The following is a 16,804-nucleotide window of genomic DNA, read 5'->3' on the forward strand; positions in this document are numbered from 1 at the left end:
GAACTTTTTCCAGAGGCTGTGCAAAGGAGCTGTTGCCGGCTGGGCAGCTCAGTTGGTTAGACCCTTGTCCTGATACACCACGGTTGTGAGTGATCCTCAGCCAGGGCACAGAAAAGGATCAACCGGTGAATGCATAGGTAAGTATCATAAGTATAACAGCAAGTCAGTGTTTCTCTCTCTCTTTCCCCTTTTCACTCGAAAATCAATAGATAAAAAAAAATTTTTTTTTAAAGAAAAGTAGAGACTTGTGAAGACAGTGGATAAAAGGTGTTTATTCCCACAATCACATGAGATTTGATTATATTTTTTATAGAGTATAATCCTGAGGCTCCTACAATTGAATAACCTTGTTAAGATTGAAGTGGATCAGAACACACTAGCCTGAAATATACCACGTTGGCAGAGGGCTGTTCTGAGCTGAAGGCCAGTGAGAAACAGCAGACTCGAAACAGCCCTTGGCTTTGCTCTCCCATTTGCCTGCACTGGAGATGACTGTGGACTAGCAACAGCCCAGCGCCGGCACTGAGGGGTATCCACATAACAGACTTTATTAGACAGCCCTTACTTTCCATTAGCTTCCCCATATACTTACCGCCCCACAGCTTGACACACCTAAACCCTATATCTTTTTTCCATTGTCTTGGCACTTTTGCACAATTTTATTATTCTTTGTTTAAATGGTATATGAGCCACAGGTTCTAGCTTCTTCTTTGGGTCTTCACTATTTTTCTATAAAGGCCTCCATATGCATAGGTCATAAACAATTTACCCTGCTATCTTTTCTTTGTCAGTTTAATTTATAGTGCCCTAGACACTGAACCTAAGAAAGGAGGAGAAAGTATTTTTCCCTCCCATGCAAGGCCATGCAGCTGGTAAGCACCAGCGTACACGCATAGGGCAAACTAATCTCAATCCCACGTTCATCTCTACACCGAAGGTGTCCCATTTGAATGGCCAGGAAAGTATGTGATGTGTGCTATGGCTGGAGCATGGGTGAAAAGGAGAGTAAGAGTATGACTAAAACAGGGTCAATAGCCTGACCTGTGGTGGCGCAGTGGGTAAAGCACTGACCTGCAACACTGAGGTCGCTGATTCAAAACCCTACGCTTGCCTGGTCAAGGCACATATGGGTGTTGATGCTTCTTGCTCCTCACCCTTCTCTCTCTCTTTCTCCTCTCTAAAATAAATAAAGTATTAAAAAAAAAAACAGGGTCAATATCGGAGGGTCAAAATTTCCTGATAGAAATAAAAGAAGAAAGTATTTCCAGGTATAAACGAAGTACTTAACCTTTGACAACATCCTTGAAAAGAATGAGAATTAGATTCCAAAAATCAGCAATAGGAAATGGTGTGTAAAGTGGTGATCTAAGTCACATAATGGGGAAACCAAAGGAAAGCTCCTGGAATTATAGTGACATATAAGCCCTTAGGATCCATGCTTTAAAGCTGTAAATAGATGCCTCTGACGTCACAGAGGCTTCACTGCTGCTGGTTCCCGGAAGCAAACTCTGCCTCTACAAGCTCTGTAACCACTCTGTTGCCTGTAGTGATCCCAAGATGATCTATGGCAGGCTTGCTTTCCTGATAATATAACAGGAGGATCACACCTGCCAGTACTGAAGCAGCAAGTGCAATAGAGGCATTAGTGCCTAAATGAAGCTTTATTTCCCCCCCTCTAAAGTAACCAGAAGAAGCCAGGAAGCAGGTAGAGGTGGAAGGAGGAACTGAAAAAGAGAAAACTCAAGAGACCTATTATTGCAACTGTCTGAAGCACTTTGTAAGAGACATAAACATGCTTAGAATATTTCGTTCTAATATTTATAGGGAATTTTAAAAGTTATCTCTTAGGAATCAGGAGAGTAGTCTTTGCAATAAAGCTACCTCATTTCCATCTCAACAAGCATTATCCAAAAACTAGGAGAGAAGAGAATACTTGTGCATGTTTTGATTTTGATTTTGTTTATATCTTCTGTCTTTACCTGCCATCTTTAAGTTCATCTATTGTCATTTACTGACTTCACTTGGCTTACGACAAAGATTTAAGGTACCTTGTATTCAAGGTGAAAATTCAGAACTTAAAAAGATACCTAAGCAAAATGTTTTGTAGACTATTTCTGAGAAAGCTTGGAATTAAACTGTCAAGTGTGCCACTAAAATGCAATTCTGTGTAATCAGCAGGAAAGTCGCTGTGGCCATTTATCAGCTTTTCTACTTGCATTTTCTATGCATGTAAAGTATGTAGAATTAGAAGCCTCCACAGGCAGAGAGAGTCTTATGTAATAATAGTACATTTTATCAGAATGGTGCTATTTAATTTGCAAATTTTAGAGTATTTTACAGTGATGATCAGTTAGCAATAATAACTGTCACATCCAGGGAAATTTGAATCCATATTAACATAATAAATTAAAATTAATAAAAAATAATAATTATCACATCTTTAAATATTTTAATATAAAACTTCATGTAGAAGAGAGAAAGCACTTACAAAAATTCACTAGACCTGCCTGACCTGTGGTGGCGCAGTGGGATAAAGTGTCGACCTGGAACACTGAGGTTGCCGGTTCAAAACCTTGGGCTTGCCTGGTCAAGGCACATATGGGAGTTGATGCTTCCTGCTCCTCCTCCTTCTCTCTCTCTCTCTCTCTCTCTCTCTCTCTCTTTCTCTCTCTCTCTCTCCCCTCTCTCTCTAAAAATCAATAAATAAAAAAAAATACCATTCCTTTAAAAAAAAAATTCACTAGACCTAGGTAGGTAACTTTGTGCCCATGATTTCAATTACTTTTGAATATTGCAAATAGGTCAACATTTAGATCTTAGATGTTAGAAGGCATCCAAGGATGAAAAAATCTACAAAATAAAGTAACTGGAATAAGTAAAGCTACTTTATATTTTCAAACTGCTTTTTACATTTACAAAGACATTTACATGTTTTCCAATTCTTTAATTCTCTTTACAGCTCTGTCTCTAGTTTAGAAATGCACAACTCAGACCAGGACAACAGAGTTTTTCTGGAAGTCTTCTATCTGGTGACTGTCGCTCACAATAAAGCTCACACCCTTTTGGGTCTTGGACTGCCTTCCTCATGCCATGGTTACCAATCTGGAACAGATCATCTTGGTTTTCTAAATCAGTTTCCTCCTCTGTAAAATGAAGCAGTGGTTCCTGATAACTACTGTATTTTTCACTCTGTAAGACACACGTGACCATAAGACACATCTAGGGTTTTAAGGAAGAAAATAAGAAAAAAAAAATCTGAACTAAATGGTGTGTTAAAATATTTAATAAAATGCCATATTTTTCACTCCATAAGACACATGAGCATTTTTCCCTCCACTTTTGGGGGGTAAAAAGTGTGTCTTATGGGTGAAAAATACAGTAATTCACCTTTCATAGCTGTAAAAACTTTACAAAGTTTAAATTCTACTATAATCAGAAGGAAAAGAGCCTAAGTTGCAATGTAAGCAAAAATTGTGCTTTGTGAGAGAAAATTATGATTTTTATAAAAATTCACATCACTTTATAGAACTCTGAGATCCCTGAAGACAGCTGAGGGTCTCCTCCTCTCCCTCCTCCCCACTCCCGCCTGGATAGCATTTTATTCCTAAAACAGAGAAAGACATTTTTTTGTCTTTGGCAGTGTGTGGGGGTGTTCTATTTGTACATTTTAGTAGTATTATTTAAACTAAGTAATGACCTACTTATGGCATAGGAAAATAATTCAGAGGGAACACAATAAAAAATATCAGAGTGCATCCTATTAAAAAAAATCACCCAATTTGAAAGGAAGGAGTGAACTTGCTGGGCAGCACCATCCCCACCTCAGACGGGGTGTTGTGGAAGAGGCACAGTAACAGTTCAGAAAAATAAACTTTGACTTTACTATTGACATAGGGTCCCAACTTTAGTGAAAGTACATGTTAAATTACAGATTGTTGCATGGTACATACATAAATCATTTCTGTACAGTAGAAAAGATAGCCCTAAGTTTATGACTGACTTTACCATAGCACATTAACCAGTTTTGTATCTAGGCTAGAAATCTTTTTTTTTTTTTTAGAGAGAGAGCAAGAGAGAGCAAGAGAGAGAGATACAGACAGGAAGGGAGAGAGATGAGAAGCATCAATTCTCCGTTGCAGCTCCTTTGTTGTTCCTTGATTGCTTTCTCATATGTGCCTTGATCCGGGGGCTCCAGCAAAGTGAGTGACCCCTTGCTCAAGCCAGAGACCGTGGCATCAAGCCAGAGACTTTGGGGTCATGTCTATTATCTCATGCTCAAGTTGGCAACCCCACATTCAAGCTAGTGAGCCTGCGCTCAAGCTGGTGACCTCCGGAATTTGAACCTGAGTCCTCAGCATCTCAGACTGACATTCTATCAACTGCGTCACTGCCTGGTTAGGCTAACCTAACAATATTAATACTTTTATTAAATTTCATATAAATACCCAGCTCCTAAAATAATTTTTAACCAATCTTAGCAACTTATAGGTCTCCTATTAATTAATAAGTTGAATAAAATTTTTGAAATCTTCATTTTTTATGAAAATCATGTTTTTAACTTTAGAAAAGTATACTTGGACAATCTTATGTAATAAGAATAAAAATGTTTTATAAAACTTTGGCTTCCATTATAGCATACATTTGTTTATAAGTTACATTGTAAATGGCATGTCTTATTATAGATGTTATTCAAAAAAGTTTAAAAGCCTCTGAATTAGAAAATTTACTCCATGACCTCTTGAAATCCCCTAATATTTCTGCAATTCAAATGATCCAGCTTTTTTCCTTCTCCTTATTTTTAAGCTTAAGCTTCAAACAAACAATATTTTGTTTCATGTTTCTCTAAGAATTACCTGCAAGAAGTCCAAATCCTAGGAGTAATTTTAAAATAACCAAAGTGTCAGCCTGCTGATAGCAAATCTCTTCCTGGGGTGGACAGTCCCCTGGGGTGTGAATTGGTGGTTAGGCTGGTAGCAGCAGACTGTCAATTGCTGAATGTAAGCTCTGCTTCATGGCCAGCTGATTTGCAGGAAGAGACTTGGAAAATGTCAGGAAAAGGGTAAAGCGCAGAGATTACAGACACAAAGTAAGTACAGTGGTGGCATGAGGCATTTATTGACTTAGCACAAAATATCATGTGGCATTTTACAATAACAGCAAGATAACTACATGGGAATTCAATTCATAAATAATGGAAGCCGGGTAATAAAGACAGCAAAATCAGGGCACAACCAGGCTATATTAAAGCATTAAAGCCACAGTAAGAAGCCTGGCTCAGAATTTTCTCATTCAGACTTGGGATTCATCTGCCTGTTGGCATCATTTTAACTTTGGCTTCTACATAAAGCCTTCCCTGTGGCCTCTCCACTGGGAACAGTTTCTCTTCTTTGATTTGCAACCCAAACAAGGGGGATGCAAAAGATTGGTGAAATTTTGATTGGAAACTGTGCGGCTTTTTCACCTATAATTTATTCTGAGAATCTGCAATGGTAGAACTTACCCAAGGAAGAGAATAACAATGAATGTAGGAAATTCCAACTGGTAATATGGTAGATGCTTTAGAATTCGCTCTGGCCTAAGGCATATAATAGCATTGTTTTTGTATAGAACCACCTAATAATTCAATTGAAATGTGTTGTTGTTGCTGTTGTTCAAGAAGTGCCCCTTCACATTTCTGTTCATGTAGTAGCACAGAATGCCTGTAACCTGCAACAGGGCAGAACCCAAACCTAAATATTTGGCAGAGGGCTCCTAACAGACATTATTTGCAAAATTCTTCAGTGACATGATTCATTTATGTTATCAGAAAGCAATAAACAGACACAATTGTTGAGAAAAGAAACTTGATGTATTGCACAAAATACCACTCTGATAATAGAAACTGTGCATTACTGCCAGTGTATTATAGCAGAGAAAATACTCAACTCTATCTGTGCTCTAGTTTTTGTTTTGCCCCTAACTAGCTATATGACTTTCTTTGGTCAAGTCAACCTTCTCCCTCAATCTCCTCTATTCACAAATGAAACAAAGAGTACACATTCCATGAGACAAATAATAATGAAAAATAAGTGAAATAATATAATGTGTTTGACAGATTATAATATGCTGAAAAATATAAAACATTTTAACACATCACATCTTAAAAATATGTGCATACTGAATGCATGAATTAATTTGTGTATGATTTAGCCCTGGCCGGTTGGCTCAGCGGTAGAGCGTCGGCCTAGCGTGCGGAGGACCCGGGTTCGATTCCCGGCCAGGGCACACAGGAGAAGCGCCCATTTGCTTCTCCACCCCTCCGCCGCGCCTTCCTCTCTGTCTCTCTCTTCCCCTCCCGCAGCCAAGGCTCCATTGGAGCAAAGATGGCCCGGGCGCTGGGGATGGCTCCTTGGCCTCTGCCCCAGGCGCTAGAGTGGCTCTGGTCGCGGCTGAGCGATGCCCCGGAGGGGCAGAGCATCGCCCCCTGGTGGGCAGAGCGTCGCCCCTGGTGGGCGTGCCGGGTGGATCCCGGTCGGGCGCATGCGGGAGTCTGTCTGACTGTCTCTCCCTGTTTCCAGCTTCAGAAAAATGAAAAAAAAAAAAAAAAAAGAAAAATATAATTTGTGTATGATTTATAACTTTAAACTTCAAGACTATAAGTGATATCAATCCAAAAGTTATTACAATGACAATACAAATTTTAAGCAAAATTACTGATCTCCCAGAATTCATTAAAAATCGAACTTCTGCCTGACCAGGCAGTGGTGCAGTGGATAGAGCGTCAGACTGGGATGCCGAGGACCCAGGTTCGAGACCCTGAGGTCGTCAGCTTGAGTGCGGGCTTATCTGGTTTGAGCAAAAGCTCACCAGCTTGGAGCCAAGGTTGCTGGCTCGAGCAAGGGGTTACTCGGTCTGCTGAAGACCAGTGGTCAAGGCACATATGAGAAAGCAATTAATGAACAACTAAGGTGTCACAATGTGCAACAAAAACTGATTAATGCTTCTCATCTCTCCCTTCCTGTCTGTCTGTCCCTGTCTATCCCTCTCTCTGACTTTCTCTCTCTGTCTCTGTAAAAAAAATAAAATTAAAAGAAAATAGAACTTCTGTTTAGGCATTAAAGGTCTTAAGCGTGGATTAAATGAAATATACATCTAATCAAGTACTTTATACATGATTCCCAAAAGTGAAACATTCTTGAGGGAAAAACTGATAAACCTACTAGCAAAATGTTGTCTTTTCTGAAACAGAGTTTTCACAGGTCAGAGAACGTAAGATTATACAGGCTGGGGCAAAAGTAGGTCTATAGTTGTTCCTATGAAATATAATACAATAATTAATACATAATAACACAAGAATAAATTCTGTGATTCATGTACTCACACTGTAAACTTAATTTTGCCCACCCTTGTGATATGGCTGAAAAACATTTTGAGTGCCTACAAGTTAACAAAAACCCTGAGTAATTACACATTATATTCAATCTATTACCTAACGGCTTGGAGAAGTGACATGGAGAGTTAGTAGTCTGACAAGCCACTCTTAACTGTGAAAGCAACCAATATCATGAGATTAATGCATTCAGGTGTCAAGAAATGGCTTGGAACTTTTATAACCTACAGAAAGAACCAGTTTTCTACTTCTTTGAAGACAGAGCTTTCATTAGGTCAACAATGCATAGCTTCTACAGATGCCCCACAACCATACTCTAATCAGATGGCATCTGCCACATACTGATTTATGTAGAGCAGAATGCTTTAATAGAAACAGGATATTCCAGAGTACTTAGAATTATAGGGTTTGGCAGAGTAGTTCAGTTCTGGATCCCTAGGTATGAGTTAGAGCAGGGGTTCTCAACCTGTGGGTAGCGACCCGGGCGGGGTCGCCTAAAGCCTTTGGAAAATACATAATGCATATCAGGTATTTACATTCCGAATGTAATGTAAATAACAGTAAAAACTGTAACAAAATTACAGTTATGAAGTAGCCACCAAAATTATTTTTTGGTTTGGGGTCACCGCAACATGAGGAACTGTATTGCGGGGTCACAGCATTAGAAAGGTTGAGAACCACTGAGTTAGAGTTATTGTAGTTTCTGAATAGTGAATAACCTTACTCTACCAAGCTTTAAAACCAGCAACACTGGCCTGTGATTACATTTTAAAAGCCAAGAAAATGTATGTATTATCTTTGCACATGATAATTTAATCAAGACTAGGTTGAAGAGCTAAAAAGAAAAAAAGGATTTATAACAAAATCCTTAAGAAATTAATCTTGTAAATATTCCTTTGTAAGTTTTTGTGGTGCTTGAAAGAAAAAATTTGATATTCTTTGCTGTGGTCTTATGAATAAAATCAAGCAGGTTTTGTTTCTTAAAGCAGAACAGAAAGACCCTGTCTCAGGAAAACATTATATGTATTATTCTTCATATATAAACAATTATTCATATATATACATTTACATCTAAAATTCAAGTGCCAAACCATATTTCTTTAATTATATAATAGGCCCTGGGTGGTTGGCTCAGTGGTAGAGCGTCGGATCTTGTGTGGATATCCCAGGTTCGATTCCCAGTCAGGGCACACAGAAGAAGCAACCATCTGCTTCTCCACTCCTCTTCCTCCCCTTTCTCTCTTCCTTCCCCTCTCTCAGCCATATTTCACTTGATTCAAGCACACTGGCACTGAGGATGGCTCCGTGGAGCCTTCACCTCAGGTGCTAAAAGTAGCTCAGTTGCGAGCATAGCCAGGTAGATCCTGGTTGAAATGCATGTAGGATTCTGTCTTTCTATCTTCTCTCCTCTTACTTGGAAAAGAAGAAAACAAAAGATATCACATAATAATTAATAATATTTACATGACTACAGATAAGCCTCCTAACAAACGTCTCTATGAAATGGGGACTACAGCCATATATATTTTGTACATGTCAAAAGTAATAATTCCAAATTATGTGACAGACTTCCTTATGATCATTCAACTTATAAATACTGAAACTAGCACTCTGATTCAAATTTCATTCAAAAGCAAATAAGCCATCATTTAGTAAAGACTTTTGTGTGTAACAATCTGAATGACAGTAGTTGCACTAGATTTAATGGGGACAATATTTCAAAGAAATTAATGTATAAACTTGCTTATTTTCAAATATTTTCACCCTTACTCAAAGGCATGTGCATGTTTCTCTGGGAGGAGAAATATTTGAAAACAGCACACCCAGCCTGATTATTAACCCCAGGGAGTTAAAGAGTTCTTACATAATTATAAGAATATGTCAGTGACCAGATGTACCCAAAAGAAAATCTTAATTTAATGAAAATCAGTTTTCTCCCAGCTTCTTCATCTCTGAAGGTATGAGAAAGGTCTTTCTTATTTCACTGCTACCCTTCTACAATAACCAGAAAGGATATCAACTATTTTTGTCAGTCAGGCTGTCACTACTCCTGGTAAGTAAATACATTTTAGAAGGTTTCATCTAAAAGGAAGGAAAATATATGTCACTTTCCTAATCAGCTGTCAGGCATCTTTTATTCCAACATGTTTTCAGGGAGGAAAACAGAATTGCCGTTTTAGAAAAATGATAGAAACTTGAGGTGTTTTCTGTGAAAATTATTTAAGCAAAGATGGCCTTCAAACATATGGAAAATGGGAGAAATAATATTTTTCTATCTCAAAGAAAAAAAAATGAGAAGAGGGAATGTCTAATTTTACTCTAAGATGTAATAAAAAGAGTCAATGGTGAATCATGAAGTATCTGTGATTTGATGAAATGAAGAGACTAAAAAAAAGCTTAATGAAGGGCTCTCATTAATTAATAATTGGATAGGCAGCCATTGTAAATTTATTGTCCTGGGTCTGAGAAATGTTTCATTCCAAAAAGATATGCTCAAGTCAGACTGTGGAGGATCTTCCATGTTCTGCTAACTTGAAGAATAAACAGATAAAAACAAGAAGTCCACTTCATGTCGCTTGACCAATCCCTAAATTTTACTCTATATTTACATGTTTAAGAATAAACATGAATGTGTTCTTTTTTTTTTTTTTTTTTTTTTTTTAAATGAATTTTTATTACTGGTAATGGGATGACATTAATAAATCAGGGTACATATATTCAAAGAAAACATGTCTAGGTTATTTTGTCATTAGATTATGTTGCATACCCCTTGCCCAAAGTCAGATTGTCCTTCGCCATCCTCTATCTAGTTCTCTGTGCCCCTCCCCCTCCCCCTAACTCTCCCCCTGTCCTCCCTCCCCCCACCCCTGGTAACCACCACACTCTTGTCCATGTCTCTTAGTCTCATTTTTATGTTCCACCAATGTATGGAATCATGTAGTTCTTGTTTTTTTCTGATTTATTTATTTCACTCCTTATAATGTTATCAAGATCCCACCATTTTGCTGTAAATGATCTGATGTCATCATTTCTTATGGCTGAGTAGTATTCCATAGTGTATATGTGCCACATCTTCTTTATCCAGTCTTCTATTGAAGGGCTTTATGGTTGTTTCCATGTCTTGGCCACTGTGAACAGTGCTGCAATGAACATGGGGCTACATGTGTCTTCACGTATCAATGTTTCTGAGGTTTTGGGGTATATACCCAGTAGAGGGATTGCTGGGTCATAAGGTAGTTCTATTTGTAGCTTTTTGAGGAACCACCATACTTTCCTCCATAATGGTTGTACTACTTTACAGTCCCACCAACAGTGAATGAGGGTTCCTTTTTCTCCACAGCCTCTCCAACATTTGCTATTACCCGTCTTGTTGATAATAGCTAATCTAACAGGTGTGAGGTGGTATCTCATTGTAGTTTTGATTTGCATTTCCCTAATAACTAATGAAGATGAGCATCTTTTCATATATCTGTTGGCCATTTGTATCTCTTCCTGGGAGAAGTGTCTGTTCATGTCCTCTTCCCATTTTTTTATTGGATTGTTTGTTTGTTTATTGTTGAGTTTTATGAGTTCTTTGTAAATTTTGGATATTAGGCCCTTATCTGAGCTGTTGTTTGAAAAATCATTTCCCATTTAGTTGGCTGTCTGTTTATTTTTATATCAGTTTCTCTTGCTCAGCAAAAACTTTTTATTCTGATGTAGTACCATTCATTTATCTTTGCCTTCACTTCTCTTGCCATTGGAGTCAAGTTCATAAAATGTTCTTTAAAACCCAGGTCCATGAGTTTAGTACCTATGTCTTCTTCTATGTACTTTATTGTTTCAGGTCTTATATTTAGGTCTTTGATCCATTTTGAATTAATTTTAGTACACGGGAACAGGCTGTAGTCGAGTTTCATTCTTTTGCATGTGGCTTTCCAGTTTTCCCAACACCATTTGTTGAAGAGGCTTTCTTTTCTCCATTGTGTGTTGTTGGCCCCTTTATCAAAGATTATTTGACTATATATATGTGGTTTTATTTCTGGGCTTTCTATTCTGTTCCATTGGTCTGAGTGTCTATTTTTCTGTCAATACCATGCTGTTTTGATTATCGTGGCCCTATAATATAGTTTAAAGTCAGGTATTGTAATGCCCCCAGCTTCATTCTTTTTCCTTAGGACTATTTTGGCTATTCGGGGTTTTTTATAGTTCCATATAAATCTGATGATTTTTTGTTCCATTTCTTTAAAAAATCTCATAGGGATTTTGATGGGAATTGCATTAAATTTGTATATTGCTTTGGGTAATATGGCCATTTCGATTATATTTATTCTTCCTATCCAAGAACAAGGAATATTTTTCCATCTCATTGTATCTTTTTCGATTTCCATAAACAATGCTTTGTAATTTTCATTATATAGGTCCTTTACATTCTTTGTTAAGTTTATTCCTAGGTATTTTATTTTTTTTGTTGCAATCGTGAAGGGGATTATTTTTTTGAGTTCGTTTTCTAATATTTCATTGTTGGCATAGAGAAAGGCTATGGACTTCTGTATGTTAATTTTGTATCCTGCGACCTTGCTGTATTGGTTTATTGTTTCTAATAATCTTTTTGTGGAGTCCTTCGGGTTTTCGATGTATAGGATCATATCATCAGCAAAAAGTGATACCTTTACTTCTTCTTTTCCGATATGGATGCCTTTTATTTCTTTGTCTTGTCTGATTGCTATGGCCAGAACTTCTAGCACCACGTTAAATAAGAGTGGAGAGAGTGGACAACCCTGTCTTGTTCCTGATTTAAGGTAGAAAGTCCTCAGTTTTATGCCGTTTAAAATGATGTTGGCTGATGGTTTATCATATATGGCCTTTATCATGTTGAGATATTTTCCTTCTATACCCATTTTGTTGAGAGTCTTAAACATAAAATTGTGTAGTATTTTATCAAAAGCCTTTTCTGCATCTATTGATAAGATCATGTGGTTTTTGTTCTTTGTTTTGTTGATATGGTGTATTACGTTAACCGTTTTGCGTATGTTGAACCATCCTTGAGATTCTGGGATGAATCCCACTTGATCATGATGTATTATTTTTTTAATATGTTGTTGTATTCGGTTTGCCAGTATTTTGTTTAGAATTTTAGCATCTGTATTCATTAGAGATATTGGTCTGTAGTTTTCTTTCTTTGTGCCATCCTTGCCAGGTTTTGGTATGAGGGTTATGTTGGCCTCATAAAATGTGTTTGGAAGTATTGCTTCTTCTTCAATTTTTTGGAAGACTTTGAGTAGAATAGGAACCAAGTCTTCTTTGAATGTTTGATAGAATTCACTAGTATAACCGTCTGGGCCTGGACTTTTATTTTTGGGGAGGTTTTTAATAGTTTTTTCTATTTCCTCCCTGCTGATTGGTCTGTTTAGGCTTTCTGCTTCTTCATGACTCAGTCTAGGAAGATTGTATTGTTCTAGGAATTTATCCATTTCTTCTAGATTGTTGTATTTCGTGGCATATAATTTTTCATAGTATTCTACAATAATTCTTTGTATATCTATGATGTCTGTGGTGATCTCTCCTCTTTCATTTTGGATTTTATTTGAGTCCTGTGCCTTTTTTCCTTGGTGAGTCTTGCCAAGGGTTTGTCAATTTTGTTGATCTTTTCAAAGAACCAGCTCCTTGTTTTATTGATTTTTTCTATAGTTTTTCTGTTCTCTATTTCATTTATTTCTGCTCTGATTTTTATTATCTCCTTTCTTTGGCTGGTTTTGGGTTGTCTTTGTTCTTCTTTTTCTAGTTCCTTAAGGTGTGAAGTTAAGTGGTTTACTTTGGCTCTCTCTTGTTTGTTCATATAGGCCTGAAGTGATATGAACTTTCCTCTTACTACTGCTTTTGCTGCATCCCAGAGATTCTGATATGTCGTATTTTCATTTTCATTTGTCTGTATATATCTTTTGATCTCTGCGCTTATTTCTTCTTTGACCCATTCATTTTTTAGAAGTATGTTGTTTAGTTTCCACATTTTTGTGGGTTTTTCCCCCTCTTTTTTGAAGTTGAATTCTAGTTTCAAGGCTTTATGATCAGAAAATATGCTTGGTACAATTTCAATTTTTCTAAATTTGCTGATATTGTCTTTGTGGCCCAACATATGGTCAATTCTTGAGAATGTTCCATGTACACTAGAGAAAAATGTATACTCTGTCGCTTTGGGATGAAGTGTCCTATAGATGTCTATCATATCCAGGTGTTCTAGTATTTCGTTTAAGGCCACTATCTCTTTATTGATTCTCTGTTTGGATGACCGATCTAGAGCCGTCAGCGGAGTATTGAGGTCTCCAAGTATGATTGTATTTTTGTTAGTTTTTGTTTTAAGGTCAATAAGTAGCTGTCTTATATATTTTGGTGCTCCTTGGTTTGGTGCATATATATTAAGGATTGTTATGTCTTCTTGATTCAGTGTCCCCTTAATCATTATGAAATGACCATTTTTGTCTCTGAGTACTTTTTCTGTCTTGTAGTCAGCATTATCAGATATGAGTATTGCTACACCCGCTTTTTTTTGAGTGTTGTTTGCTTGGAGTATTGTTTTCCAGCCTTTCACTTTGAATTTGTTTTTATCCTTGTTGCTTAGATGTGTTTCTTGTAGGCAGCATATAGTTGGATTTTCTTTTTTAATCCATTCTGCTACTCTGTGTCTTTTTATTGGTAAGTTTAATCCATTTACATTTAGTGTAATTATTGACACTTGTGGGTTCCCTACTGCCATTTTATAAATTGCTTTCTGTTAGTTTTGTATCTAGTTTGATTCTTCTCTTTTGTTTTTCTATCATTTGTTTTTGTTTGTTTGTGTTCCATACTTCTTTCCTCTGTTGCTACCTTTTTTAAGTCAAGTGTTTTTGTGGTGTTTTTTTCTAGGGTGGTTACCATTAAGTAATAAAAAGGGTACCTACCATATTCATTGTAGTACCCTATCTTATAAGTATTTCTGCACTTCATCGTCCTTTGCTACTGTTAATCTCCATCCTCTCCCCCCTTTTTTTCCTTTGTTGTCACAGTTTTAGTTTGGTTTTATTGTGTTCTTGGTGGAGCTGTTACTTGTGATGTTGTTTTCTTTTGTTCTTTGAATCTGGTTGGAAAACCCCCTTTAGTATTTCCTGGAGTGGGGGCTTTCTGTTGATAAATTCTCTCATCTTTTCTGAATTTGTGAATGTTTTTATATCTCCTTCATACTTGAAGGATAGCTTTGATGGGTATAGTATTCGTGGCTGAAAGTTCCTCTCTTTCAGGGCTTTAAATATTGGGGTCCACTCTCTTCTAGCTTGTAGAGTTTCTGCTGAGAAATCTGATGATAATCTAATAGGCCTTCCTTTATATGTTGTACTCTTCTTTTCCCTGGCTGCCTTGAGAATTTTTTCTTTGTCATTGGTTTGTGTCATCTTCATTATGATGTGCCTTGGAGTGGGTTTGTTGGGGTTAAGAAAACTCGGTGTTCTGTTTGCTTCTTGAATTTGAGGCTTTAGTTCTTTCCACAGGCTTGGGAAGTTCTCGTCTATTATTTGTTTGAGTATATTCTCCATTCCATTTTCTTTCTCTTCTCCCTCTGATATACCTATTATTCTTATGTTATTCTTTCTGATGGAGTCAGACAATTCCTGTAGGGCTTTCTCGTTTTTTATTATTTTTGAGTCTCTTTCTTCTTCTCTCTGTTGTGCCTCAAGTTGTTTGTCTTCTATTTCACTAATCCTATCTTCAATCTGGGCTGTTCTGCTAGCTAAGCTTGTTACCTCGTTTTTCAGCTCGTGAATTGAGTTTTTCATTTCTGTTTGATTTGTTTTTATAGTTTCAATTTCCTTGGTAATATATTCTTTGTGTTCATTGAGTTGTTTTCTGATCTCCCTATATTGCCTTTCTGTGTTTTCTTGTATATCTCTGAGTATTTTTAAGATTTCTATTTTAAATTCTCTGTCATTTAGCTCCAAGGCTTCCAATATGTTAAGTCTTTTCTCCATAGATTTTTCCACATCTATTTGTGTTACCTCTCTTTCTTTTGTATCCATAATATTCGATTTTCTCTTTCTTATTGGCATCTGAGGGTGGTCTTGTTGATAGCACTAATTAGAATTAATAAAGAGTAAAAAGTAAAAAAAAAAAAAAAAAAAGGTAAAACAGCCCACAAAAAAAAAACAGTAATAATTTATTATTTCCCCCTTTTTTTCTTTCTTCTCTTTCCCTCCTCTCCCCTCCTCAGGGAAATATCATGCCTATAATGGAGGGCCTGATTTGGGGTGAAGAGTTCAAGGGGCAAAAAAAGGGGTGTAGGGACCTACTAAATGCAAAAAAAAAAAAAAAAAAAAAGGAAGAAAATCTTAGACAAGCATAAGATAATTTGCTTGTGAGTGATGGTCAACTAAGAGATATAATGAGAGGGATAAGAGGGAACCAGAAAAAAGGACAAAAAAAAGAATAATAAAGAAGAAAAAAATAAAAATGATAAGTAAAAATCTGTTGTATTAAGTGGAGCGAAGACTAAATACAATGGAGACCTTGGGTTGGGAGGACCCAAAATGCCACAAAAATAAACACACAAGAAAAAAACAAAAACAAAAGCGAAAAAGAAAAATAAAGCCAAAAAAAGCCTTGAGTCCCAAATTAACTAATTTGTTCGTGATTGAGGATTAAATGGGATGAAAGTAAAACGAGAAAAGAAAAAATGAATAGAAAGGAAAAAATAAGAAAAAGAGAAAAACGAAGGAAGAAATAAAAAAGGAAGAGAAAAAAACAAGATAAAGCAAAACAAAATAAAACAAAAGAGGAGAGAGTGAGAGTTAAGTGTTTTGGAGTATAACCTTAAAGGAGGGTGAGGATGAAGAAGAGAAATAAAATGTAACACTTATGGTTAGTGTAGTTCAAGAAAAGGAAGCATAAGATGGGCAGAGAATAGAAGGACCGAGGTGGAGGAAATAAAGGCAGTAAGATAGAAGAAACAAACAACAACAACAACAAAAAAAATTAGTGGAACAAGTTGTAAAGTCTGTGGATTTTTCTTGATTTTGAGATGTTAACTTCTTCCTTTTTCTTTTCTCTCCCTCTTCCTGGTCGGTGACTCTACCCCAGGCTCTGCCCCTGCATCACACTTAGGTAGGGATTTGCAGTTGATGGGATTCTATGGCAATGTCATATAATTGGCTTTAGTCTTGCTGGTAGTCAAGGCTTGTTGGCGTTTGCAGGGTCCAACGATGAGAGAGTTTGCTTTCCTGGATTCTCTCTCCTAGTCCCCCCTTCCTGAATTAGCAGCCTGGTGATCCAGCTATAAGGCTGCAACTGCTTCTGCCTGGGGAGTAAGAGACTCAAAGAGCTGGGAAATCCCCACTCTATCCCCACTCAGTGCAAGGCTTTGGGAAAGGCTCTGGCAGTCAGGGCCTCCAGTGTAATCAGGCGGGGGTGGGAGTCAATTGTTGTCAAGGTGAC

Source organism: Saccopteryx leptura, chromosome 8 (assembly GCF_036850995.1).
Source record: "Saccopteryx leptura isolate mSacLep1 chromosome 8, mSacLep1_pri_phased_curated, whole genome shotgun sequence".
Taxonomy (NCBI): Eukaryota; Metazoa; Chordata; class Mammalia; order Chiroptera; family Emballonuridae; genus Saccopteryx; species Saccopteryx leptura.